At 40.3% G+C, this 26463-nt stretch overlaps 1 long non-coding RNA gene across 1 annotated transcript; it reads right to left on the minus strand.

Moving 5' to 3' along the window:
- Positions 1-228: 228 nt before the first annotated feature.
- On the minus strand, positions 229-7302 carry LOC106148731. Its single transcript, XR_001234395.1, has 3 exons — positions 7178-7302; positions 1071-1180; positions 229-290 (listed from the first exon to the last, which is right to left on the minus strand). It is a non-coding gene; the product is annotated as an uncharacterized LOC106148731 (long non-coding RNA).
- Between the last annotated feature and the right edge of the window lie 19161 nt (positions 7303-26463).

Consider the following 26463-nt stretch of genomic DNA (forward strand, 5'->3'; position numbering starts at 1 on the left):
GTCTCCACAAGGATTCCAATCCCCAGGAGAGAAGAGAACTTCTACTGGAAAAGACTAGTGTCACATAGTTAGGCCACCCTGGGTTTATATCTCTGATAATGTTTGAATGATGGATGGATAGTTAGATAGATGATAGATAAATAGAGAGATAGATAGATAGATAGATAGATAGATAGATAGATAGATGTAAAATGGGAAAGTACTTATTTAGAATTAGTGTCATACCTCATTTTGGATTAGTTTCTTCTGATTTCTGCCTCACTCGCTGCCTGCCTTGTATATGCTTAAACCTGTAGACAAACATGAATCAGTTACATAAAAGCACTAATTAACATACACCACTTGAAGACAACAAACCAATCTTTTCATCTATTTTAAAATTCTAATTGTGAATCCTTAAAATACACCCCATTTTAAACCATCAATGATTCAGTTTTAAAACATTGCCAGAACCTGCTTTGCTAATCTGCAAACTCAATAATTCTCGCCCAAACCTCAGCACACTCAGCAACAATTTAATAGCAAATATCTCTAGTGGGACCTCATATTACTAAGATTCTATTACTTTTTATATTACCAAAAAAGTGCTAGTACACTCTAATGTATTATAAATAGTTCCGACCAGGCAGTGCTTCTCAAAATATGTGAAAGTTTATTTTTTGCACTCGGTAACCCGGAATTTTTATCTTGTGTATTTATACCCTATAATGTGCCCTTCTACAATTAGTGCAAAATGTACATTACCAACCAACATCCTGAAGTTTCCAGACATTTTATTTCCGTTAATATGATTACTAGGGGTGTTAAGTTGTATGTTTAATAACCCAATCTTGCTAGTAAATGCAAATTAGAAGCATATCTTAAAATAATTGCGTGTATGCCTAAAATGGACTCTTTTAATTATATTCTTCTTAGACTGCCATGTGGCCTTTTTTGATTGAGGGTATTTGGGTGTTAGGTTTTTGAAGATTTTCAGTTTCAAGTTTAAGGGGCAGATATAAGTACTATATGCACTTATTCAATAGCTGTTTTAAAACACCTCAAATGACCTTTACAAAGTGTATACCCACCTATTCACTGTAATGCTTCATATCTTGATAGATATCTTCATATCTGTGAAACTGCTCAACTTTTGAAATGTTTGAGATTTTCTCTTTATAGTCCAACTTGGAAAGAACAGCTGGGATGAGGGAAAGGAGAAAAGAAAGAAAGAAGGAAGTAAAAAAAATGTATATACATATATATATATATATACACACCCACACACACAAGATAGCTAAGACAATTGTACTACCACTTTCTAATGGTTTATTGAAAGGAACAGCTAATGTTTAATTGTTTGATCACTCTTGCATGCCTAATCTGGGCTTCTTTCAGAAGAAGTGCGGCCCTGCTCCCTTGCTGTTTCCATGGTACGATCTGGACTGCATCCAGCAGAGGACCGACTGCCTGACAGGACTAAAAGGACACAATGTAGTCTCTGATGCACTTGTCAAGTGCCGGTCAGTGGTGAAGGTCCATGTACTTTTTCTGGGTTTACAGGAAGAAGTTACCTTATCTCCCAATTTCCCATCCAGTTTCTGGCAAACTCAGCACCTACTACTGTTCCAAAAGTGCATTTGCGCTACAGGTGTGGTGATCATCAAGCCTGATGGCCAGCTGCTTAGAGTCATGGACAATTCAAGCTCCTTCTTTTACAGACACGGAAAGCAAAACCCAGAGAGCTATATGATTTTCCAAAACTAGACAGCTGTCTCGAATCTTCCTGCTTTCTTTAGAGGCTGAGGGCGGGGGCAGTGCTCAGCAAATCTTTCTGGGTTCTACAGCTATTACGTAGCTCCTAAGTGACAATTGAAGCTAAGCTGGCAGAGCTAGAGGGTGGAGCAGTGCATTCAGCTTTGGTTTTCAGATGTCATAGGAGTGAAAGCGTCTCAGTTGAAAGAAAACCTGTTCAATTTAAGCGTTAGTCTCCTTCTAGGGAGGCACAATCTAGACTGCAAAAGTGAGGAAATGCCACGCCAGTGTAGACTGTTGCTGTGGGCAGCAGTGTGAGGTAGAATGTTGAAAAACACAGAGCCAAATGAGTCCGCTTGGTATTGTCCCAGCTCACTCGGGGACAGTCTCCGCACATTCCCTCTTCTCCCTCTAAGACTCCTCTAGAATATTTCCCCACATTCCTGGATGGGCTCGCTGTCTTCTCCTTCATCTTCCTCAGTTGTTTTTCTTGTATAATAGTTCCTTTCTGGACATCTCAGATTTGCACCTCTGCTTTTAATTGTGTGCTGTGTATCTCTCTTACAGCATATAATATGTTTGTACTGTACAGAATATTTATATGTGATAGAAATAGAGATGGAGATAGACAGAGAGAGAGAGAGAGGTAGATCCAGAGTGTGAAGAATATCTTGTTTCAGTCCTCTGTATCTGCAGCTGTTGTCAGTTACGAAAATAATTAGAATGAATGGGTTGGTTGTGTCATGGACAGATTTGGGACATGAGAGAAATCTTCTGCTATCCTGGATCTCGTGTCCACCTCCCACCACTCCAGTTAAAGAGAGGGGATACTAAAATTATTTCCCCACATAAGTGCCATGAGGAGTAATGGACAAAGGTCATGTACCTCCAGATGGAAAGAAACTAGAATCTATTCAACTCCAGAGGTGTTCACAACCTTAAAGTCCTACTCATCATACTATGTATTCTACATGAATCAACCAAGCTGTCAAAATCCCTTGTTGAGAAACAACATCATAGTTAAACTTGTGTGTGTCTGATTTATTTCACTTAACAGTATGGTCTCAAGGTGCATTCTTTTTCCTGCAAATGACTAGTTTATCGCTCTTTATAGCAAAGCAGTACTCTATGAGAAACTCAAACTATAAGTGAAGAGCAAAATAAAAGATAAACAATAGAAAGTAGGACCACAGATATTTCTCAAACAGGAAGGGGATCAAGAGATGGAGGAAATGGGGAGGGAGAGGGAAAGGGAGATGAAAAAAATGAATGAAGATGTGTTAGGTACATGTTTCAATGCTTGACAAGGAATGTGAACATCATGTACGTAAACATGTATTAATTTTAAAAATCCTAGTTGACAACATAACTGGGTAACACGATGTTCACCTCTAGGTGTTTCCTCTTAACACTGGTAATGATCCACTGGTAACAGTTCTTTTGGTTGTCCTCCATCCCCAAAGCCCCCTATGTCCCTGCCCCTGATATGCCTGGTGGTGAAACCAATCAGTATCAGACCAAAATTAACATGTAAGAAAGTTGCTCAGAAAGTAAATATAAATGTCAGAGGTAGAAAAAAATAATGAGGACATTTTGGTTATAAAAAGGCACTTGGCATTTTGCCATTGGCCAATGGCCAGATTCATTAGTGGCCTTGAACCTTCCTCACTTCTCTTCCTGTTTTTGTTGCTTTTTCAGAAATTCCATCACTTCTGATGAAGGAACTCTGAAAGCCAACGGCCTAGATGCTGTTTTAGGCCCTGACATTTGCAGTGTCTCTATTGGTACAAACTCAGTTCATAGTTTTCTCATATTCCTGCCCCTGCATCACCAAGGGGGTATGCAGCATGTCCCACCAAACTGTTCACTGTAGAAGATGAGAAATAACACATATAGAAAGGCCTCTTTTTGAAGTAAGACTGAGGCAAAGTACACAATCTTAGCTCTTCAAATACCCAAACACAGAGTGCCACACTTTCCTATGTTTTTTATTTTTTCTTTGTGTTGTTTTCTGTGCATAAGATAGAACCCAGGGTCTCAAATGTGCTGGACAAGCACTCAACCCCAAGCTACATCCACAGCCATGTTTCTGAGGCTTTTACAGAATTGTAGGCCCATATCTTGCACCATCATCAGTGTATTCCATAGCAGCTGAAAATTGGCAGAACAAGAATCATTTGTTATTTGAGATTTCTAGAAACTAAAATGAGGTGGAGGAAGAGTTAAGTAGTGTAAAAAAATAACTTTTGTCTGGCTGGATCTCCTTAAATATACTCCTGCTTATTATATAAATACTAATGCAATAGACCTATTTGGGAAAATAACCATGCTAACTCTCAGAATGTATCTATTAATAGTGATTTTTCTTAAATACTCAACTACTAGCTGTGGGGCCAGTGGCCCCCCCAAGGAACACATCTGTGCCCCTGGTAACTTGCAAGCTGAACAGAACAGGGAGTGCTGATGAGAACACACAGCTGCTGTTGGCTTCCCTGCATGTCCTTTCTGGAAGAAGCAAAAGAATCCTAGGAAATAAGCAACCTGGGCTCTAGTCTTAGATCTGTCAGTGACCAGCTAGATGGTCTTGGGGACTATATCTAGTCTCTCCAAGTCTTGATTTTTTCATCTGCAAATTAAAAGCTTAAGAGCTTAAAATCTCCTTAATGCTCCCTTCTGGCCCTGAACTTCTTTAAGTTCAGTATGCAGAGCCAGCAAGCGATTGCATAACCCTCATGCATGTGCTCAGGGCAGATGTGACCACTGCCACTGGAAAAGCGCAAGGGGCAGAAATGACATAAACTGATGCTTGTTGGAGCAGCGTCTGAACAGCTGAGGACTACAGCTCCTGTGAATTCCACATGCCCTTTCTACCACGAGGACGGGATACAGAGAAAGGAGAGTCTTTTTCCAGGGAAAGTGAAGGGAAAGCAGAAAACCAGCCTGATTCAAGAGTTCCAGAACAGAAGAGGTGATGGGTGAGAACTGTGATGATTTGAGATCCAACAAATGCACTGCTGAAGTCTTTGCGTGGGTAGGAAGATCTACCCAGTCAGGGGTCTCCCATCACCGGTGACCAGCATGGTCAGCAATTTTCAAAATTCTTTGAGCCCTGTTACCCTGGTGGCACCAGCACCATTGATTAGAGAACCAACAGTCATTTTCCCCTCACTCCCTCCCTTCCTGCCCTCCTACACCAAATGTCAAGCCACCATGAGCTCCAGGTACATGGGGTTCTTCGGCAGACTCCAAGCCCAAAGTTGAAGACAGAGATCTAGGTGTTAAATATCTAGGTGCCAGATCTAGGTGCCTGAACCAACAGCCAGGTCTTAATTTTAATGTCTTGATTACATGTGCCAAGACCACAGCTACCTAGACACAAATTACTCAGCCAGCTTTCCAGAGGGAGTGGCCCTTAGTTGGTTGCCAGGTAAGTCAATATTCCATGATTGCATTTCTCGTAATTGCTTCAATACCTAAGTGTCCAAGAATGGGAAAGTTAGAGCCAGCTGCAGTGAGAGCTAATCATGTACTCCTACCATGTTCTTAAAAGGACAAGCCCGGTGTAACAGATTCCTGCAAAGGAAACTCACTGGACTGCCATGGCTTCTGTCAGGATAGAGCCAGGCCAAATTTGTCTGTGTGTTTTGTTAGCTTGCTTACTTCTTGATGAGAGGGAAAAAAAGAATTGTATTTCTTGTGCTTTCTGTGTTTTTGAAGTTTTTCACCTCTTAAAACATTACTTTTTGGTGAGGAAAACAAGCCATAAATCTTTTAATGATGGTGCAAACTAAGAGTTTGATACATCTTAATCCTATAAACCTAAGAATTTCTTTTAGAACATGATATATAAAGTGAAATGTGTATATGTGTGCATATATATTTTAAGAGAACTAGTAGCTAGCATAGCATTCCAGAGGAAAAAATGTGCATATTGATTTCTCCCAATGAGATATTACCTGGGACTTGCAGCCACGGTGGGACTTTGTAGTTAGACTACTTTATCATTAACCTTTCTCCCTGTGTAAATTCACAAACTTCTAACTATACCGTATGCTTGAAGCCTCAAGTCTGGTACAAGCATTTATTTTGACATTGAACAGCTCTGTTTTATTTCTAGTATTCTCAAAGTTTTGGGGACAGCATGTTCCTAAACTCTGTCACACACTTCAAAAGCCTTCCTGGGTCTTAAAAACAGACTCTTTCCTCAGTCTAAACTCATTTTTCTGCCTGGTCCAGGGACACAGAGAAAGCTGGCCAGTGTTCTCTGAGGTTCCACCTCACTGTCCAGAGGTTGTTAATTTTTTCTTCCTTCCACCTTCTCTTTTCCAGGATAAACAACCTACCTGCTTTCCTATGTGCTTGGTCTCCAATTCCTCTTATCACAGTCCCCTTTCTATATGTGGATTCTATGTGTTATGGTTGAAACATTGTGTCAACTTGGGGAGTCTAGAGGTTTGGCTAAGTGACTCAGCAGGAAGCCAGGATACTTACTTTGGATACATCCTGAGCCTGTGAAAGAGGAGGGCAAAGATTATGAGAGCTACACGCCCCTTAGGTGGGGGTAGCCTGTTTACAAAGTAAAGCAGAGAAAGAAGCTGCTTGCCGCCATTCCTCCGGTTTGCTCTGGCTCTTTGCTGTTCGGCTGCCATTCCCCGCTTTGCTCTTGTTGCTTTGCTATCTTCTGCCTCGGAGCCAGCCAAGTATGGACTGAAACCTCCACAAACTGTGAGCTAAATAAACCTTTCCTTCCTTCATTTTGGGTGTTGGGTATTTTGTCTCAGCAACGAGAGAAAAGTAACCAAGACACTATGCAATTTTCATACATATGTTTTCAGTTACAGACCCAAAGTGTAATATTAAAAAAAAGGCCTGACCTCTGATGAGTTGTACACTAGATTATTTTCCAGCTGCAAATGATGCTGTCTTAACACAGGATAATACTACTTCCCAAATGCCAATATAAAGTGAAACACTCAAGACTTGTGAAATGCTAGATCTTCCCAGCCAAGTTTATTTCAAATTGTACTCTCTGTGTATATATCTTCTTTCACCACCAACTACCCCCTAAAGGAAGTTGCTGTTAACAAATTTGTGTTTTAGCTTTTCCAGGGGCTTCTACTTTAAAGTTAACTAATTACTGTGCCTGTACCTATCTTTCAGCTCTAAATAAACACCATGCCTCTGCTTCTCTTTCTTGATTTTTTTCACCTCAGGTACTCAGAAGCTTAACTTCTCTCCATGAAAGATGAAATTTTACCCATCTTTATGCTTTCCTTCCCACCTCATGTCTTCCCAATTTGAGTTAATTCATGAATTTTTAGCTCATCAGTTGAGAAACTCTATAATAACTTCAAATGATTTATCTATACCTCCATGTTTGGATCTAGCAGCTTTAGGAAATAATTACTGATCTTAACACTCTCAGAGAAGAAAGTTAACATACCTCACCATCTCTGGACTTCTGTCAAGGAATAGGTTTTACAGCTATCATATTTTCTAGCTGTTTTACAAATATTATGGCTTCTGATATTATTGTTATAAAAATGTTATTTATTGCAGATACAGGAAGATGGAGTCCTCTGTCTCCAATCTCATGCTATTCAAAATACAATGTTCCAGGCATCACAATCAGATGGAATCTCTATTCCTAAACTCCAAAACCCATCAAAATCCTACTGCAATTTACCTTTTATTTGAATCCTGGATTTTAGGTAATGTTATAAACACTGTAATAGTTGCAAACAGTTCAAACAAGCAAACTTCAAAAACTGGTTGTAAGGAGCTAGGGTTAATTCTCAAAAGGAAAAGCTAAATATGGATCCACTGCAAACTTCCAATATATTTAGACTATGAAACTATAGGGAGGCTGAGAACATTCAGTACTGGAAAAGAGAATCTAATTGACCCAGCTTGGGTCACAGGTGAGAGCCAGGGCACCTTGACTTATAATTTCAAGAAAGTTGTATAGAATGAGCAGAGAGGATGATTCTCCAAATCAAAGTCAAGATGCTGTCACCAGGAAAAAGAACAGAAGCAACATGAACAAAACAACAGCATGAATGATTACAATAGTGCTTGTTACATGTTAGTTCATGAATAATTTAGAAATTATCCATTTGATGTCCTCCTTCTCCATCAGATTTTATGTACCACAAGGACAGTACATATACTATTTATTCTGCTAATCCACATGCTTAGGAGAACATCTGCACGTAGTAAGCACTTCTTGAATATTGTGGAATAAAAGAAATGTTAGGGGCTGTTGGGATATACTGTAGGTATAGTATTTGTAATAGTTAATTTTATTAGCAACTGTTTTCACGTGGCTGAATTACATATCAAATAAGAGAGTGCTTTGTCCAAAGGCATATTGCTGTGGAGGAATGCAGCTATTTTCTGTTACAAGAATGGTACCTCTCCAGATGTCTGGATCATGACAAGATCATAATCTTATCTACATGCTGCCCAAACATATGACAGTGCGGAAGTACCTGACCCAAAGTACTGGCCAGCAATTTGAATTTTCATTATCCACTCAGGATGTCAGACTTGCAGGCCCGGGGAATTTTTGCCTCTAGCACTTGCTCATATCAAATCTGCCCTTCTGAGGACTTTACCAGGCTCCTCACTCCTCTCCACGGCACTTTGCCTACCTCTTAACAGCACTTTTGTAGCACAATAGCTGCTTCTCCAGCTATACAATGGGCTCAGAAGAAAGTGTGTCTGGTGCATGTTTGTATCCCAGAGCCTAGCTCAGGGCTAGGCAAATGGGAAGGAGTCAGTAAATGTTTAGTGAACCTAAGTAACTGTCAGGAAAGAAAGTCTTAGACAAAGAAATATAATGAATTTATAGAAACACCATGAGTTTACAGAAACACCAGTCTGGACTCCAAAGCAAAAAATACTTTATCTTTATCTAGAATAATAAAACCCACAAAAGGAAAGAAAAGGAAGGAAGGAAGGAAGGATGGAAGGAAGGAGAGCTTTAGTTCTCTAAGCTGTAGAGAAGTTTTAAGTTCTTTTTCCAATAAACCCACTCATGCACTAATCATTCTAAATCAAATTTAGACAAAAGAAACATCAAAGAGTGCAAAACCATCCTCTTCAAGGGGCTCATTTCTTCTTATCCATCAGGAGAACATTAACGAGGAAGGTTCTGCAGGAGTCACTAATTTCTCAGCGTTGTCAGAAATGTAGTTTCACTTTGCAGAGGCTGCTCGTGGCCATGCTTGTAAAATTCGTAATTCATCTCTAGACAATAACTAATTATTACTGATTACTAAGAAATAAGTCAACAAAGATATTTTCCTGTTTACATTCTTATCAGACTGTATCAGAACCATCTGTTTTCAAGTTTGTTGTTGCTGAGCTTTTTTTTCATCCCAAGGGATACATTCTCCACATTGTTCTCTGAACATACGCATGCAAAACTGCCTCTTAATGTACAATTGCAGTTTTCGCTGAAACATTTGAGTGGGGGAGGAACCCCACATAGTCTGTGGGAAAAATGAAAAGAATTAGGTATTTCATAGAATTTATCTTCAAACAAAGGCTATGTCAGGATCTGCCCCTCCTCTAATTACTATCTTCTTATTTCTGTGGGTGATTGTTGACTTTGCTAGCAATATATATGTGCAGCTTTATGACACTAAAGTCTCTACAACCCCGAAAATATAGTAAGAGGTGCAAGGAGCACAAAAAAGATTCTACAATTTCATAACCAATAATATGTGACCCCTGTCTGCCGTTGCTCATCAATACCCATCTCTTGACAGCAACTGATTTCCCTTTTTTGAAGAGAAGTATAATTGCTCCACTGCCAAGGAAGCAAGAGTGTGAGACTTAAATCGTGGCACTCAACACATTACTACATGGCTCTGGGCAAGCAATTAACCTCAGGGTCTCAGTTACTTCATCTGTAAAATAGGGATAAGGGTTTCACACAGGTGTGACGCCTGGACGAATTAGTATAATTATCATTATTGATGGGAAAATAATGTTGGTCACTGATACTATATCTCATGTTAGCATGAGGAATCATTTATATCTCCTCTACATTGGACCAGTTTTATAGGTCTGTACAAATAAAAAGAAAAAGAGAATGACAAAAACAAAAAAAATATGGAAGCTGAGACATTACAGTTAAACTGGTTCATCTTTACACAGGCTGCTGTCTTAATGGATTTGGCACTTAAATGTTTTCCAAACTTAAGACTAAATATGTGAATTACAACAATGCAAGGATATTTTTTCAAGCTCTATCATCAACTGGTAAACTGCCTTGCAGCAAAATGCTTTCCAGTTCATGAGTACGTGACAATGTGACAAACTGGTAGAAGGCAGGGCTAAAGTCATAAAATTTTAAGTAATCAAAGTCAAGTAAAAATATACACCAAAGACATCGTTCACTCTCTACCGTTAGGTGCATCTGCCCCACAAGAACCCCACCTTTTAATACCCAGAAACCAACCAGCACAACACATGAGGTACATGACGCTCAAGCATTTCGAGACTGGCGGTACTGAAGTTGGGGACAGTGGGCTCTCCATACATCACAGCTGAGGTACTGACTCATGAGTTAATGAAAGAGACAGATGGAGGAAGACGAAAGTGGTGTTTCTCTTGGTTCTCAGCCAAGACGCTAGCTGCTGTTACTGTGATTCCTAGGTCAGGAATGTCTACTTTTTTAAAACTATCTTTACATGGCAAAAGTGACGATGAACCACAGAGGGAAATATAAAGGGTCGAAGGCACTCAGAAGCTTGGTGCTCCATCCCATAACCTCCATATCCCCTGGGGCAGGTTCCTGCTTGTCCCAGATAGGAAACTTCCCTTGGCTTCTCAAACCAGGAGAGTTCCTCGCAGCAGAGAATTATCTTTTTGTAAACTGAGTAGGCATCAAGACTCCAGTCTCCCATGTCTCTGAATACATTAGCCTCCTGTCAAGTTGTTCATACTAAGGATTCTAACTCCTGTCCCATGCTTACCTCAAAGTTATTGGGAACGATTTTCCAACTGAAAGGCTGAGGGCCACTTTCTTTTCCACATCACCCTCACCTACCACACCAAACACAACAATTAGCATTTTTAGCAGGATTGAAACTGCTAATACAACTTCTCTGTGTCCTACACCATTAAACTTGATTAGAAATTCCTTCATGATTAACATTCATCTCGCTGGATCGCGCTTGAAGGTTAATAATATTCGCCATCTCCTGAGACAGAGAGAGGGGATAATATTTATGAAGTGAAGAGCAGCTGGTGACAGTCAGGAAAGGACATTTCCAGCTTGGTCCGCTAGAGGGTGGCGTGGCTGAGCCGAGGGAGGCAGAGGTAGAGACAGCTCCCCCAGCGCTGCTGGCTGCACTTGAGGTGGGAAGACAGCAGCTCCAGGATTCCTCCTCCTCTGTAGGCTTCCTTTCCAACAAAGTCACTTCACAAACGGCAGAAACCCGTGGTGACCGGGCCATAACGTGACGGGGAAAGACAACCTACACCATTAGACTGCCTAAAATACTAGCCAGTTTAATTCTTCTTGAACCACTGCTGTGCGAGATAGACACATAACAGGATCCCGAGTTTAAAACTTTCTGGTGCAGTATGTGTGTATGTGCGCTATAGGCAAAGTGTCTACATTATATACAATGCACAAAGGAAGGCACCTAGCCTTTAGCACACCAGCTGTTTCTGCTTATGAGCCTGAATTATCCTGCAAATGTAGTAGGACATTTTGTAGTAAATATCCTACTTGATTGACTTTTTTAGGCCTAACCACTTAAGCTGATTTGTATAATTTAGGAAGAAACATAAACGTGAGCAATGAAAGACAAACCTTACAAATTTCCCTTCTTTCTTCTTTCTTTGTTTCTTTCTCTCATGTTATATTGTAAAGAAACAAAAGGTAGGGAACAAGCCTGTTTTGGTACACTCTATATAGGTGGTAAAGCGAAATAGAATATGTCTTTCCTATCTGTGATATTGTTCAGTGTAGCAAACCCTTTAGCTTGTTACAGTACAGTAAATGGGGTGTTTAATTTGGGATTCAATGTAGTCTAGAGTCAAGGTGCAGCAGTTTTATTATAGAAATACAATTTTATTGGAGGCTGAAGATTTAATTTCCACCTTACGTAGACAGCCATAAACGGCCATGCCTATTTTACATTTGGATAGCATTTGATATATGAAATTCCTGGCCTAATTTTAGGGCTTAAAATGTGGAAGAGCCACAATACGTAGATTACAGCCCTTCAACGTTTCGGCCACAGATGACATTTAAAAATGAACGGTTTTCTGTTTCTCCATCATGGGTTTGGAGCATTTTGCCCCTGCTCTGTCTGAGCTCCCTGTCGCATGGTTCCTGCCTCCTCCTCCCCCTGCGGTGAGCACAAAGCCACCCACAGAGCACCTTAGTGTCGCAGCAAATGCGTTCTTTGTTTAAATTTGTCTGCTAGATGACGTTTGACTTCCAAATAAGATGGCCAGATGATATGGGTGGTTTGCCTTTCATTGTTCTTAAAATCTGTCAAGACCACACCTTAATAACTGTTCAGATGTATGTTCAGTACTTGGAATAAGATGATTTATCAGTGCATTGGATAAAATCATTTATAAATGTATTGAAAGGATTGAATTTAAAAGAAATAATCAAAAGATATTGTGTAGGAAGCTATAACAACATTGGAATCCAAATGTGAGGAATGATGTCTTTCTCTTTCAAACACACACACACACACACACACACACACACACATGCGCGCGCGCCACTGCCCTCCCATCTGTTTGCCTTTGCAGCAGCAGTTCCCGTCAACATTTCATACCCTCTTTCTACCACCAGGTGGAGCCCTGTGTTTATGGACATCTGTCCATTTCCTCTTTTTCCAAGATGCTACCAGATAAATAGCTCTACAGCTAAAATACTGTTCCAAACACGAACACTTAACACAGAGAAATAAAAAAAAAAGTAAAGCTTTTCAGGCATTGGTATAATAAACCTTGCTTTAAGAGTCTTACTGCTACTAGATTTAATAGCTTACACATTTTCCTATTTACAACTTCTGCACACCAAATAGCAGAAAATAATATTGTTGTGTGTGCCATAAACAGTGTTGCTGCAGTTCTGCTTTATGTAGCACTATCATTTTTATAATCTCCAATGTTTGACAACCACAGTCAAAAAGAAAAAACCTACCAAATACTATGTGCTATGAGCCTCGGTTTTCTATAGTCTTAATATATATACCTCACCGAGAAGAAAGTGTTTTCTTTAAACAAAAGAAAGTGGTAATTCAGCTGTAGGCAGTACAGGGAAATGTCAAATTCCTCTCTTAGTCAAATTCATCTCTCTTCAACTTGAGATCCAGTTAAGGGTGAGTCAAAACGTTTCTTAGCTTTGATTATGTTTAGAAGCTCATCACAGCTGAACACTATTAACAAAGTTACATTGCTTAATTATTTTAATATTAGGTTTTTAAAAGAAATTAATCAAAGTCTTCTCATAAACAAAAGGCAGCAATGTTTTTAAAATATTAGAACCCTGATTTGCATGTGCAAATAACTATGGAATGAGCTCACCTAAACTAGCTTGCCAATGACCTCAACCTTGATCTGGAAAGATCGTTTATTCACAAGTAAAACATTCACATTCCCTGTGCTAACTCTGTCTTGGATCTTTTCGTAAGGCAGCTTACTAACTGTGACGTTGGAAGGTCTATTAATAACATATGCATTTACCAACAATGTGGAGTTACATGTTTAACTGAAATATCATTTCTGTTGAATTTTAAAATTTTAACCAGCATTTGCTCTCTCTGTACTTATTTATCTATAATTTTGCTGAAGCACTTACAAAGCAGCAAGTGGAAGAAGATTTGAGTGTGTGTGTGTGTGTGTGTGTGTGTGTGTGCGTGCTTTATTTAATCAGTGCCCAGGTGAGATACCTGACTTTTCTACTGGTATACAAACTGGTTCTATGATCAGAGACTGAATATGAAAGAGCCCTTATACAACAAAATACTGCAACCACCATTTTGCTGTCCGCTCGTACACAATGAAATGGTGGCACAGAACACACTTAATACATTGTGCCCATGAGAGTTGTCTTCGAGAGTATTCTATCCTCTAATCCTAACATCAAGCTGCTTTTTAAAACGCTGTTACCAAGTACTAAAGGTATTTTTCTTTAAATATATAGAACGTGTGTGTGTGATGCTGAAGTGATCGACTGTGCACATTGAACAAAAGGAGAGAAAGGACTAGTCAAAAATTAACACTCAGGCTCAGAGTGAAAGCAAACCTAAGTAAAATGCAGTTCCCGGAAACTGCTTCTAGCAGTTCACAAAGCTGTGTAATGAATTTGGCCTTGGTGATTCCTTTCATTTTAGCAGTCGCTGCTTGCAATTGTGAGTTAGGATATTTAAGAGAGTTGGTCTTTTTTCTTCTTTCTTTTCTATTATCTTGTAAAAAATTAAAAGCAAACCCACATTCAACTCTCACCTGGGCAGTCTACATTACCAATTTTTGCAGGGGGGAAGAAAACAAGGACCAATCTTTCCCTCCCCTTCTGTGTCTTCTGTTCTTATTTGCAATCATTATGAATGCTGCCTTGGCTCTTTTTAAGTGTGGAAATTCTCATTTTTCTGCAGTATTTCAGGCTTGCACAGATTCCTTGGGGATACAGTGAGGCGCTAACCAACTGCACATGGGAAATGAAAATGTTCGTGGCTAGAAAAACTGCAGTCTGCGGTAATTTTCCACTTGGAGTAGAAGATATAAGCGACCTTTTTGTTTTAAACATAATTATTTGAACTTCATATAGAGTGGTAGTTTCAAATGTGAACATGCATACACCCTAAAGTATCTAACAAAATTTAATTTGACTTCTTTCTATAAACATTTTCATTATTTTCAAGTGCATAATAAACGGATTAAAACAGGACACCCTCCCTGCACACGCCTTCCACTTCCAGACAGAATTATAAAAGGCTACTGTCTGTAAATGAGAAATAGCCCAGGAGGACCCACCAGCAGGTCATGCAATATGTGACATAGACCACCAGGGGCTGAATGGAAACCACTAATACTTTTTTCATAGGATCATTAAACAAGGTGTCAACAGGAAAAGATGGGGTGGTCAATCTGGCTCCTTGTATGTTGCATACCTTCGTTTTAATTCCTGTGCATTAAAAATAGTTGCTCATATTTCATTTTATAATTTTAAAAAGTTACCTCAACACATTACATTTCATCTTTTTGAAACGGCTCATGTGTTATTTTGTGATTGCTATCTAAACTTAGTTTTCAGTGACTATTATAACTCTCTAGAGAAAAATGCAATTTAAAGTTAAGGCTAAGAAGAGGTTGTTTGTAAACATTTTCCCCATGATACTTTTTTGAAATAAAAATAATTGTCTCTTTCTGAAGTTTAAATCTTACATCAAAATCTACCTTCACCCACAATGAGTGGATCTAGGCTCATGGAGTGAGTTTGCGTGCGTACTTGGCTTTGTGCTGACAGTTATCAGGCAATGTTCCTTTATAATTTTGAGACATTGCTAAGCCTTTAGGTGTACTAATAGTGCCCCCGCTTGTTCCTTAAATAAAGCCAACTCAATAAATTTCAGATTGTGACTGAGAAATAAATGTCATGTCAGTAGCCTTCAACCAGATACCAGAAGAAGGATTATGTGATTGTTTAGTCCAAAACTTAAGTTTCATGTTTTTAATTGGTGTCATATCCTGTCCTGAGTCTACAGTACTTAAATCAAAGGCCATCACATTAACCTGGAAGGGGAAGCATAATAACAACTCCTTTCATCCCCTGCCTCAAATGTCTTTATGCTCAGCCCTAATTTTTGTTAAGATACTTTCAGACAAAGACACCAGGAAACAGTAAACATGGCAACACCACGGAAATAATTTTCGGATGTACTATTTCTCTTTGTGTTCAAAGTGAGTTATGTACAGGCTTCAGAGGAAACTGCTATATCACTAAACCCAATGCAGACGAAAGCAGCCACCCTTCCAGCAGAGGGGATACTTCTCTTCATTTCATCAGTCTTGTCTCCAAGTAGACTAAAGCAGCCTCTCACATCAATGGCCTGAAACTGCGGTGCATCCCAGTAGTATGTTCAAAGGGAATCAGGAGTATCTGACAACTTTGGGAGCAAGGATGCAATTATAATTGACAACCAGATGTCCAACCAGGCAGCTACAACTACCCAACAAGACTGCAGATGGTCCTGAGGTGTCTGCATCTAAACTGAGTCCGAGTGAATGATATACGGATAAACAGCAATACCACTAATCAACAGGCACCAAAAAAGTCTCTGCGACTGATAAAGATTTCAGATGTCAAGAGTTGGCCAACTGAACCCCTTCCCCCTTCGTCTGTCCCTTCCCTCCCCCTGCCCCTATCCCCCTCCCTTCCCAAACAAAAAGCTTGTTAGTGGTTGAGGGCCCAGCAGGAAATGTTTTGACATCCAGTGCCAAACAGGAATCCATCACTGAAGCCTTTAGTACATTTAGAAGTGTTAGATTATGGACGCAAATAGGATTCTAATAGAAACCACCTTATTGTGGAATACAGAGACTTAATAATTTGGCTAAGTCTATATTACATTTGTTGTGTTTCTTCCTTAATCAAAGATTACCTTAGAGGAGCACATTAAAATTCAAAGATAAAGGAAATTTGTTTTAATTATCACTCAAGAATAACCAGCATGAAAATTTTTGTTCCTGAATGTGTTTTGGAAAAACTACTAGTGTGTTTCCTGAGTAGATTATATAACATTTCTCAACTTATCTAAATATGCATTCCTTCTTTTCCTCATTTTCAAACATTCCCTATTGTCTTGAAATACTTTTCTTATGCATAATCAGGTTTGACGTGCATTTGTGATTATTCAATCACCACAAGAATCAGCCATTCTAATCCAAATATCGGTAAAGAATTTGGAGGAAGCTCAATAAAAATGTTTTCCTTTGTAAAGTTGCCTGACATGTTAATTAATTTTATGATATTAAAATTTTGCCAAAATACTACAATTATATTCAACATATTTATTCTTTTAATGAGTATTGGTGGATTTTTCTCACCCTGTGAACTAATTTGCAGGACTTTTGTAATTACTCTTAGAGTAATTGGTGAATTCCTTTTTGTGAAGTTTACAAAAAGGCTTAGACTTAATATTTCAAGTACGTTTCTTTTTGTGGCATTCTTCTTTTGGGCTGCAGTGTATATTCCTATAGCAGTCAGTTCCAAACACATTTTGAAGTTTCAGCTTTCTCCAAAAAAAAAAAAAAAAAAAAAAAATGTCAAAACCAGATGCCTTTCAAAGTAGCTGCTGTGAACATGGAGACCTTGCCGTGCAGCTGATCTGACAGCCTGGTCTCCCTTCAGCTTCCACCCGTGTCTGTTTCATGTGGACACATGGAGCAACATTCCAAACAGAAGCATCGATGTCCTTTCCCGGAAGCAACACTACCAGAAAATCTGCTGACCAAGGAGAAACAGCAGGGGTGAGAGAAGCAGCCAAAGTGCTCAAACATCTTAAGAAGCACTAATTAAATGTTGCTCAAAAAATACGGCTTAAGAAAGCCAAACACAATAACACCTTACAGATGGTTTTAGGAACTAACGAGACCTGTAGGAAACAGCACATTAAGCCCAGTGTCCCCACAGTCCCTTCTAACCATTAGTGGCTCAAGGTGCAGCGCACTTCAGGAAGAAAGGCTCAGAGTTAGTTTGAGGAGAAGCTGGGTTTTTTTTGTCGTTGTTCTCAGCTCCCTCAGAAGAGTTCTGGACATTTGTTTTAGCACATCACACTGTCAATTACTGAACTGGCCAGTCCAGTGAATATAAAAATGGCATTAGCAGCCTTGAAATCTACTTTTTCTTATAGGGACAGAGCCATTCTGGCAAATAATACTGAACACCAGGGACGCAGGAACTGTCGTTTGTCATATCAGTGCTTCTTGTATCAATACACGGTAGGCATATGATAACAGCTCATTCATTTCTTGAACAAATAGTCTTCAGTGGTTACCCTTTGCTGAACCTGGGCTGCTTTGGAGATGAAGTAGTCCAGAAAACAGGTATGGAGTTCAACCTGTATGAGGATATATGTTGAGGAATGGATGGATGGATGGATGGATGGATGGATGGATGGATGGGTGGGAAAATGTATGCTGAGGAAAAAAATGTTTCTCAGACACAGCTCTGGTGATCTAGGCTGATATTCATTTCGGATGGGATTCCTGAGCTAAATGTATTGGAAGAAGTACAGAACCTGATCCCGAGGAGAGATGTCTCAAGACATTGTGCAAATGCGTGTTAGCATGGCGATCTGAGTCTCCTCTGAAGGGGCCCTAAAGTAATGTGACTTGAGCAGGACCTTGCAACCTGTTGACAGTTATTAGAACCAATATTCTTGGCAGAATCTGGAAGAAGAACCTTTCCCACAAAGAAAATACAACCCTAATACCTAATTTTTTTTTTACCTTTACTTTTACAGTTTTGCCTTCAAAGTAAAAGAATAAAGAGTGTGTGCATAGCTGACTCTGTTTTTAAGGAGAGACCTCTTGTTTCCAGGTGTTTGTATAATGTCTCGCCGGCCCAAACTGTGGTTCACTGTGGCAGGCTGCTGGATCTCCTCACTGCTTGCTTGTCTTCTGTCCCAATTTGCCACTCTTTCAACTGCTTAGTACAAGCATTCTTCACCTCCTCTACACCCACGATGCAAACTGGGGTTCAGCAGCAAACTGTTAGAATCAGTGAGACTCACAGGAGAGGGGTCAGAGGTTGTCAATTCTGTCCTTACAGAACAGCTGGTGGAGCTTCCGGAAGTAAAAGGACCATTGAACAGGAGTTCTGTCACCCAAATTCTGCCAGGTAAAGCTGGTTAGTTGAGAATAATGAGTTAATCTAGGTTTGGAAGGGAATTCAGTGAAAATAAAAAAAGAACTAGTCAACTATTTTCTTTTTCCAGCCAGTTGCTTTGCAGTATAATGAAAAAGAATTCTGAAATGATTGGGAGGATGAGCTAGTAGCCCCTGCTCCACAGAGCCACCTGCTTTTCAGCACCTCACTCCAACCCTGAAATGGACTCCTCACTGGAGTAATGGAAGAAAATACACTTGCTTGGGCTCTGGTGGTGTCCATCTCATACGTTCACTCAGCAAACATTTCCTAAGACTCTTCTGTGTCGTTTACTGAATAGCTCTATATATGTGCATTGGAAAGAAAGGCTGCTAACAGGGCTTTTGCAGAAAAAACAATGGCTGACGTTGTAGCAGCACAGATATAAGCTTTAGCCTTGCTGATATCCAATAGCTAAAGAAAGCAATCTTAAATATTGAATGGGTTCTCTTAGATGAGAAACCCAACATGAAGAGCAAAATAAAAGATGGATAATAGGAAATAAGGAGATCCATCTTTGCAAAAGGGAAGGAGACCGACGATGGAAGGAGGGGTAAGCAGGGGTGGGGAAGGGGATGGTAAAAGAAGGAAGATGAGTTACGCACATGCGCCAACTCCATTTTGCCCGGCAAATGTGTACTAATAAAAAATGAAATACAGTGTTTAAAAGACAAAAAAGAAAGAGAGCTGTTTTTCTTAGTGTCATGAACTAGGACAGAGTGTTTCAGGCAGTGGTGTGGACGAAGATGCTGGTGGCGGCCATGGTGAGGGGGCACAGTATGCCTGGTACTGTGCTCACGGCTTTCATTGGTATATGATTGTCACAACAAATCTTTTAAATAGATCTCATTATTCCCATTTGACAGATGTGGAAAGTGAGGCTCAAAGAGATTAAATAACTAAATAATGTGGATTCCAACTTTGGAAATGTCTGCCTCCAAAGCCCCCAATGCACTCAGTAGACCTACTGGCTCTTCAAAGTGGTCTAGGTGCTTAGAAGTATAGTTGAGGCCACTTAATATTCAAATCAAAATCTAAGTGATCTTTACTTACACATCAGAGGGGGTGTCTGCTTTTGAAACCAGGTCTGGAAAATGGCCTTTGAAATACATAGTTAAATGCAACATTCCCGTGTATTGTTCATAGTATAGTGTGTGTGCATTTGAACTTGTGCATCTGAGTGTGTGTGTACTGGCAGTTGAGCCTAGGGCCTCATACATGTTAGGCAAGTACTCTATTACTGAGCTGCACCCCCAAACCTCATTTACTTATTTATTTTTTAATTTGGAGACAGGGTATCACTAAATAGCCCCAACTGGCCTTGAACTTGTGATTCTCCTGCCTCAGCTTCTCAAGTATCTGAGATTATGAGTGTGAGTGACCACACCCAGCTCAAATTTTAGGAATATGTCGTGGACTACATATCTCACTCTTTGTGTTCTCTTTTCTCATCCAACTTTTCGAGAGAAGGACCACCAGAAGGTCTCAGATCCTGAAGGTGTTTCCTCTCCTCTCCTAGCAGCACAGCCATACCCTAAAGCTGCTAAGGAGTCTCGGAATTTTTAGCAAGAAGTCACTTAGATGTCTGAGACACTGGCATGGAAGCACGGGTGACAAAGGTAAGGCTAGTTAAGCACAGGCAAGGAAGTGAGGGTGAAGGAGGAAAGGAAAATTGATGCCCCATCTTCCTTATTAACCCCCACACCCGCCTCCCAGCTGGCTGCTCCGACTACAGGCTCATTTTCTCCCAAGCCCCTCAGTAGAGGGATGCTTCCTGCAAGGAGCAGGCAAGACATGTGGAGGCAGAAGACACAGAAACCTTGGCTTGTCATCGAAACACAACCATGGCAAGCCACAGACCTCTCGCTTTGGTCTCAGTTTCCTCATCTGTAAAAATGAAATGATAATCCGGTCCATTTCACCAAATATTGACCATGTACTGGGATGATGTATTTTTAACAGCTTCATGGACTTCTAATGACATGTAATAAACTGCACATGTTTAACAGATAATGCATTTGAAAGAACATTTTTTAACCATGAAACATTGATCTTTTTCTAGGCTAGGAATCTTACAGTAGCTCCCAAACTTGCGGAGACATTTTCTGTTTGGTTTTTGAGCGCCTTCTTAACGCGGCTGTGCCTTGCCTGGTTCACCTCATTTCTCACCATTTTCTGCAAAGATGCTCTGGTAAATACAGCCAGCCCTCACCCCTGCACATCCTTCCTCCTGGTCTTTCCTGGAGTGCCAACTGTGCCCCAGCCCCCGCTCAGCCACCCACCTTTCACCACCTGCCTTCTCCTGAGCCCCTTAGCCCTAAGCTCCTGCTGGTTATCCGGCTCTGTCCTAGGTCCTGGGGGTGTCTCTCTGAGTAAAGAAGCCAAGTTCCCTATCTCCAGAGCCCCACGTGAGAGCTCCTGCAGCCAGAACCATAATTCCCTAGGCGAATCCTCCAGCTCTATTGCTTTCTCTCCCCTGTGAAATTCCTTTTAATTACCATTAACTAATTACGTTCTTCCCTTACCCCTCCCTACAACCTTTGTAGGCTTTTTCATCTCATTTAGCATGTGATTTTGTTGTGTAACATTCTCGTAGGTGCAAACACCATACAGGTAGATATTTTTCCGTGTTCTTGTAACTCAGAGTAGATATATTATTTTTTTATTTCATAAAAGTACATCAGAAAAACAGATGCATTGACAAACTTTCCAAGGAAACAAGATCCACCATTGTCTCTCAGTGGTACCTGTAATATGGGCTGGTTGGCCCTGCTGGGAGGACAGCGCTGGCGAGGTCAGACTGATTCACAGCTTGTCCAAAGGCAACCACAGGGGAAGCCATGCTCAAGGACATCTTCCTGCTGCCAGGGAAAGACAAGTGTCTCCTAGCAACCGGATTCCAGTGGCTTCCTGTCCTGGGAGCTTGCTGGTGCTCACTGCTTTGTTGGCCATGGTTTTGCATTTTGGCCTTGCTGGTCATTGTATTTGTTCTAGATTCAGAAACTTTGGGGAATAAAGGCTGGTCTGTAGGCTAGCGTGGAGTTAAGATACCATTTCATCCGTAATGTCTTTTCAGCAATCTCTCAAGACCACATTTGGTCTAAGCCTAAAAAGGATGAATATGTTTTCAAAGATTTTATATCAGAGCATTTGTTCCAAAAGATGTATAAAAAGGAAAAGCATGCGTTCTTTCCATCAAATAATCAAAAAGTACTCAGAGATTTTCCAAAGAGATGCACTATCATTCAAAACCTGTTATAGCAATAAACTTTAGCTTGGCAAATCTGCAGATGCAGAAAGAAAGGCAAGTCAAATGTGAAGAAATGTTTCAAGATCCTTAAATGTTTTGATGGCTTAAAATTATGTCTGCTGCAATACGGGTTGAGCATCTCTTCCCTACATTCTTTCTAGAGATTTCCAACTGCAGTTTTAATGTATATAGTGCTATATAATAGTTTCATTTTGGTGGGATTGAATTTATTAGCATTTTGTTGCATTTAGCAGCATGATGTTACATTTTTAGTTTTTTATTATTATTCACCAAAATAACAAGTTCCTCTTATTTAAAATTTTTTATTCATAGTTCATAGTGGAACACGCAAAATTAACTCTAAATATATTTGTAATTCCCCCAATTCCACAAATGTGTATTAAAAATCTGATTAGTTTTCTCTTTCAAAAATGAAAACTCAGAAACGAGACAGAGAGGTTGAATCAAGGGCCCATGGCGCATGTGTCAGGGAACTGACAAACGCCAGCCTGTTTCCCAGCGAGGCCACTCCAGCCTGGCACTGCCCTTGGTTCCCAGCTCACAGTCCGGTGCTTCCAGATTTCTAAGGTGAGCTGGGCTCAGTAGAATTATGAGTTGGTAGGCAGCAGCCCTCATCTCTTCCCTTTTCCTCCTCCTCTTTCCCAGCAGTGACGGTTACAAAGTCATGGCCAAAGATGAATTCTAACATTCTGTCTGTGGCCAAGTCTCCCCCCACCTAAGATGGAGCCCTTTCTTCTCAGGAAAAGCGCAGAATTGACCAGACAGCTGCCCCCGGCTGTCATCTTTCCACCATCCACTTACAAAATTTAACTTGGATGGACTTTTTTTTTTACTAAGGGAGTGTTAAACATTCTCCAAAGCCCTTATTGGCTCCTTGATTTCCTCTTTGGGGGTTCTGTATGATTTATCTCCAGGGTGCAGAATTAGTCCTGTGGTTAGGCTAAAGTTCCTGCGTTATTACTTTCACTTATACACTAAACCTTGTACCCACATCCAGGCCTCCTGAGTGTCTCGGACTGTTCTGCATTCCCTATAATGCCCAGGATGCTTGCCACATATTTTGGCAGAGTGACGATCTTTGAAGTTCCCTAAAGAGTCCTTGGTTAGGATAAAAAACTGCTCTGCTGCCCACTTGTATGGGCTCTGATTTCTTAGCCTTTAATCACCATGTAAGTCCATTCTCTGGATGTTTTAAGACTAGTTGAAGTACACTCCTCTTAATCATATTTTTCCAAAGTAGGTTAGGTACCCTGACATCCCAGCTGGCTCTGTCCAAGAATCTGCTTGTAGTAGTGAGACAAGACAGGCAAGGCCTGGAACATGGGCTTGTGTGTCACTTTCTTGAACCCTGCATTCTAACCACTGATCAAGATTCAAGACATTTCAGGGATAATCGACCTGGGTCTCAGCCGTAATCATTTCCATTTTGTTATAATTTACATAATAATTACAAATGACCAAATTGATTAGGGGTTCCAGAAAGTTAAGCAGTGGGAGGCAGTGTGGAACAGTGCCAAATGCACAAGCTCTTTTTTCCCAGAGACTGGGTTAAACTTCCAGATATGTTTCTTACTAGCTGTGTGACTTTGGGAAAATCACTTGACTTCTCTGAGCCTTTTATTCTTTACATTTAAAATAGTAACTGTGGTAACCACCTGTATGAAGAGTAGCTATTGGGATGTAAATCATGTATACACAGAATTTAGTATAGTGCCTGTAAGTACAGTGTAGTGAACAACAGGGTATAACAGTGCTTTGGTACATGAAGCACATTAGATTATCAATTATCTGTTACTCATACTCATATGAGTAGTATGGAGACTCAAATAAAATTTGGACTCTATTTTCTGAAAAAATTAGTGACCCAATTACTAGTTGAAGACTAGCTGGACACCCACAGAAGTTAAACAGAAGCTGGAAACAAGCTCTCCTGCAGGCTGTCCATTGTCACAGAGTCAAGTCCATAACCGAGACTGACATGGCTTCATTATTGACCCATGAGCCATCCCTGAACCAAGAAGGGCAGTCAAGGAAATAGCATTCAACATTCACCCAACAAGTATTTATTGGCTTACTATTTGCTGGGCCTTGAGCTAGGTGGTAGATATGACAGTTGCCCTGGGTTTACTTCAAGAAGCACCCAAGGTCTGTTTTAAGCATTTCATAGGAATCAGTACTTTTACTCTTAATAAAAGCAGGAGGGAGCTATTGATGTTAACCTCACTTTACAGATAGAGAAGCTAGGCACAGAGATGTTAAGTGACTAGTCCAAGGCCACAAGGGCATTGCATAGCGGAATCATATTAGAACCAGCTGAGTGGTCCTAGGTACCCCGGCAATCCTACACCTCCTGCTCTCTGACAGTGCCTCATCTGAAGAGGACTTTTCATACCCATAGCTTAGTTTTTCCAGCTTTCTATGATGGATTCCCTGGATAATAGGATCAGGTCTTCACTCTTTCTTCTCTCACTAAAGTCTTCAGAAGGGACTGAAATATCCCTGTGAACACAAAGTAGGCCTTCCATTGACTGTGACATCAGTTATTATAGTTAAACGAATCTCTCTCTTTTGAATAGGAAATACAAACACTTAGATGCATTCAAAATATCTACCGTAGGAGAAGTTTACACCCCATAATCTAATAAGACTGATTTTAATTTGCAAGCTATTGCAGCCTTTGAGTATTATTGAAATTGTCTCAGACACAAACTACTTATAAAATTGAGCTGTCACTTTACAGCACAATGAAAATGAACGTGCTCTTGATTACTACACTTGGGTATAAATCCCCATTTGGAAAACACTGGGAAATTTGGAGGGCTACAATTTGAATCTTTTTCTCTGCCTCTTGCAGTAAAAGATAAGGATAAAGAACACAAACCGGCAGTAATGGAAGAAAAAGAATGCTTGCTCAGAGCCTAATATCACTTCCTTTCCTAGTTCTCTCACCGTTCAAGAAAGAATTTGACAAAGAGAAAAAAACCTGTCTTATATTTGCAAATGGAAAACATCATAAAAAGAGAAATGACCTCTAAAATAGTTTCAGCACATAAATCTTTTTAAGAGGTGGGGGCAATCTTTCATTACGCTCTTTTTAAAATCTAGACCATCACAGGCACACAGCAGATACCAGACCAGGTGCTAAGTGGTGTTCATGGGTAGCAAACAACACACCAAAAAAAAAAAAAAAAAAAAAAAAAGTCGCTCCCTTGAAGTTAAAATCAAAGAGCTTCAAGAGCAGCCTCATGTACACGCCAACGGGAGAGCTCACACGTGTGCGATCGAGGCCATCCGGGGAGGCTAGCACTTCCCAGGGGTTGTGTTCAACAATGACAGATTACAAAATCCCAATGTGATGTGTTCGGATACATACACACACACACAGGCACACACACACACATGCACGCGCTTGTGAAAAAAACCGCCAAAGTCCTCCAAAGCCAAAGTTTAGGGGAACACGTGTTATGGAGATAGCAACAGTCATTTCAAAATCACTCCGTTTATGAGTCCATTCCTCATCTCTGTTATCACTCTGGCACGCTATTTAGGAAATAACAGAGAAAGAGAACTGTGAAGCTAAAGACAAAATTTAATTATAAAACAAAGCCACCCACCTTGCTTTCAGGGTCAGGAAGTACAATGGCCTTCTTTTGCAGCAAGAATGAGCTTTAACACCAGTGTGTTACATGATCGTGCATCTATTTAAAAGAAAAGGAATTCAAAAAAAAAGAAAGAAAGAAAAGCTGCAGCATCTCACTCCTTCTTATTACACGTCTTAACCAAAAAATAAAAAAATCTAAACAATATCAATGCAGCACATACTGTGGCTCTCTGGTACAAGGCAGAAAGCAGAGTCCTCAGATCACTGTCCCCTATTTTGCAAAACAAAACAAAAGCAAAAAGCAAGAGCAAAGTGGTGTTGGCAAGAGATGAAGGACCTTACAACACTGTGCGACCTCCTGGGTCCCTCCTGATGCCTTCAGTGTGGGCTTTAGAAGTCAAGTCGCAAGCTCAACACCAGTGTCACCACCGCCTGCTTAAATGGCACAAAAGTACACTTAGAAGAGAGGAAAGTGACTGACAAAGGATGCGCTGAGCCAGCCACACTGCCACTACGACCAGCCTTAAATGCCCACACAAGGAGAATAAAAAGAAAAGCACATTTTGCAATAGAATAAATTCTTTTTTTTTTTTTTTTTATTGAGACCGCGGAAAGTCACATGACCCTGGACGTAGCCTTTTAGGAAAGCAACCGAAATGGTAAAGAAAGGAGCGGGGGCTGCCTTCTTCCTCCGCAGTCTCAGCCCGTCCTGCCCGCGTCCGCATCCTCCTGGGCGCATCTGTGGAGCTATTAAGTGGGATAATCCCTCTGGCCTTTGATACATTTCTGGACATGATTATTTCATTACTCGCAGTATATCAGTAGGATCATAATAAAAAGGACTTCTGACAACCTGCCAAGAGTTTTGTGGCCTTGTAAACACAAAAGTGCTCTAATAAAATTTTATTAAGTGTTAAAAAGTCATAAAAAGTGAAATAACAT

The sequence above is a fragment of the Chinchilla lanigera genome, unplaced genomic scaffold, assembly GCF_000276665.1.
Source record: "Chinchilla lanigera isolate Chin_1 unplaced genomic scaffold, ChiLan1.0 scaffold00002, whole genome shotgun sequence".
Taxonomy (NCBI): Eukaryota; Metazoa; Chordata; class Mammalia; order Rodentia; family Chinchillidae; genus Chinchilla; species Chinchilla lanigera.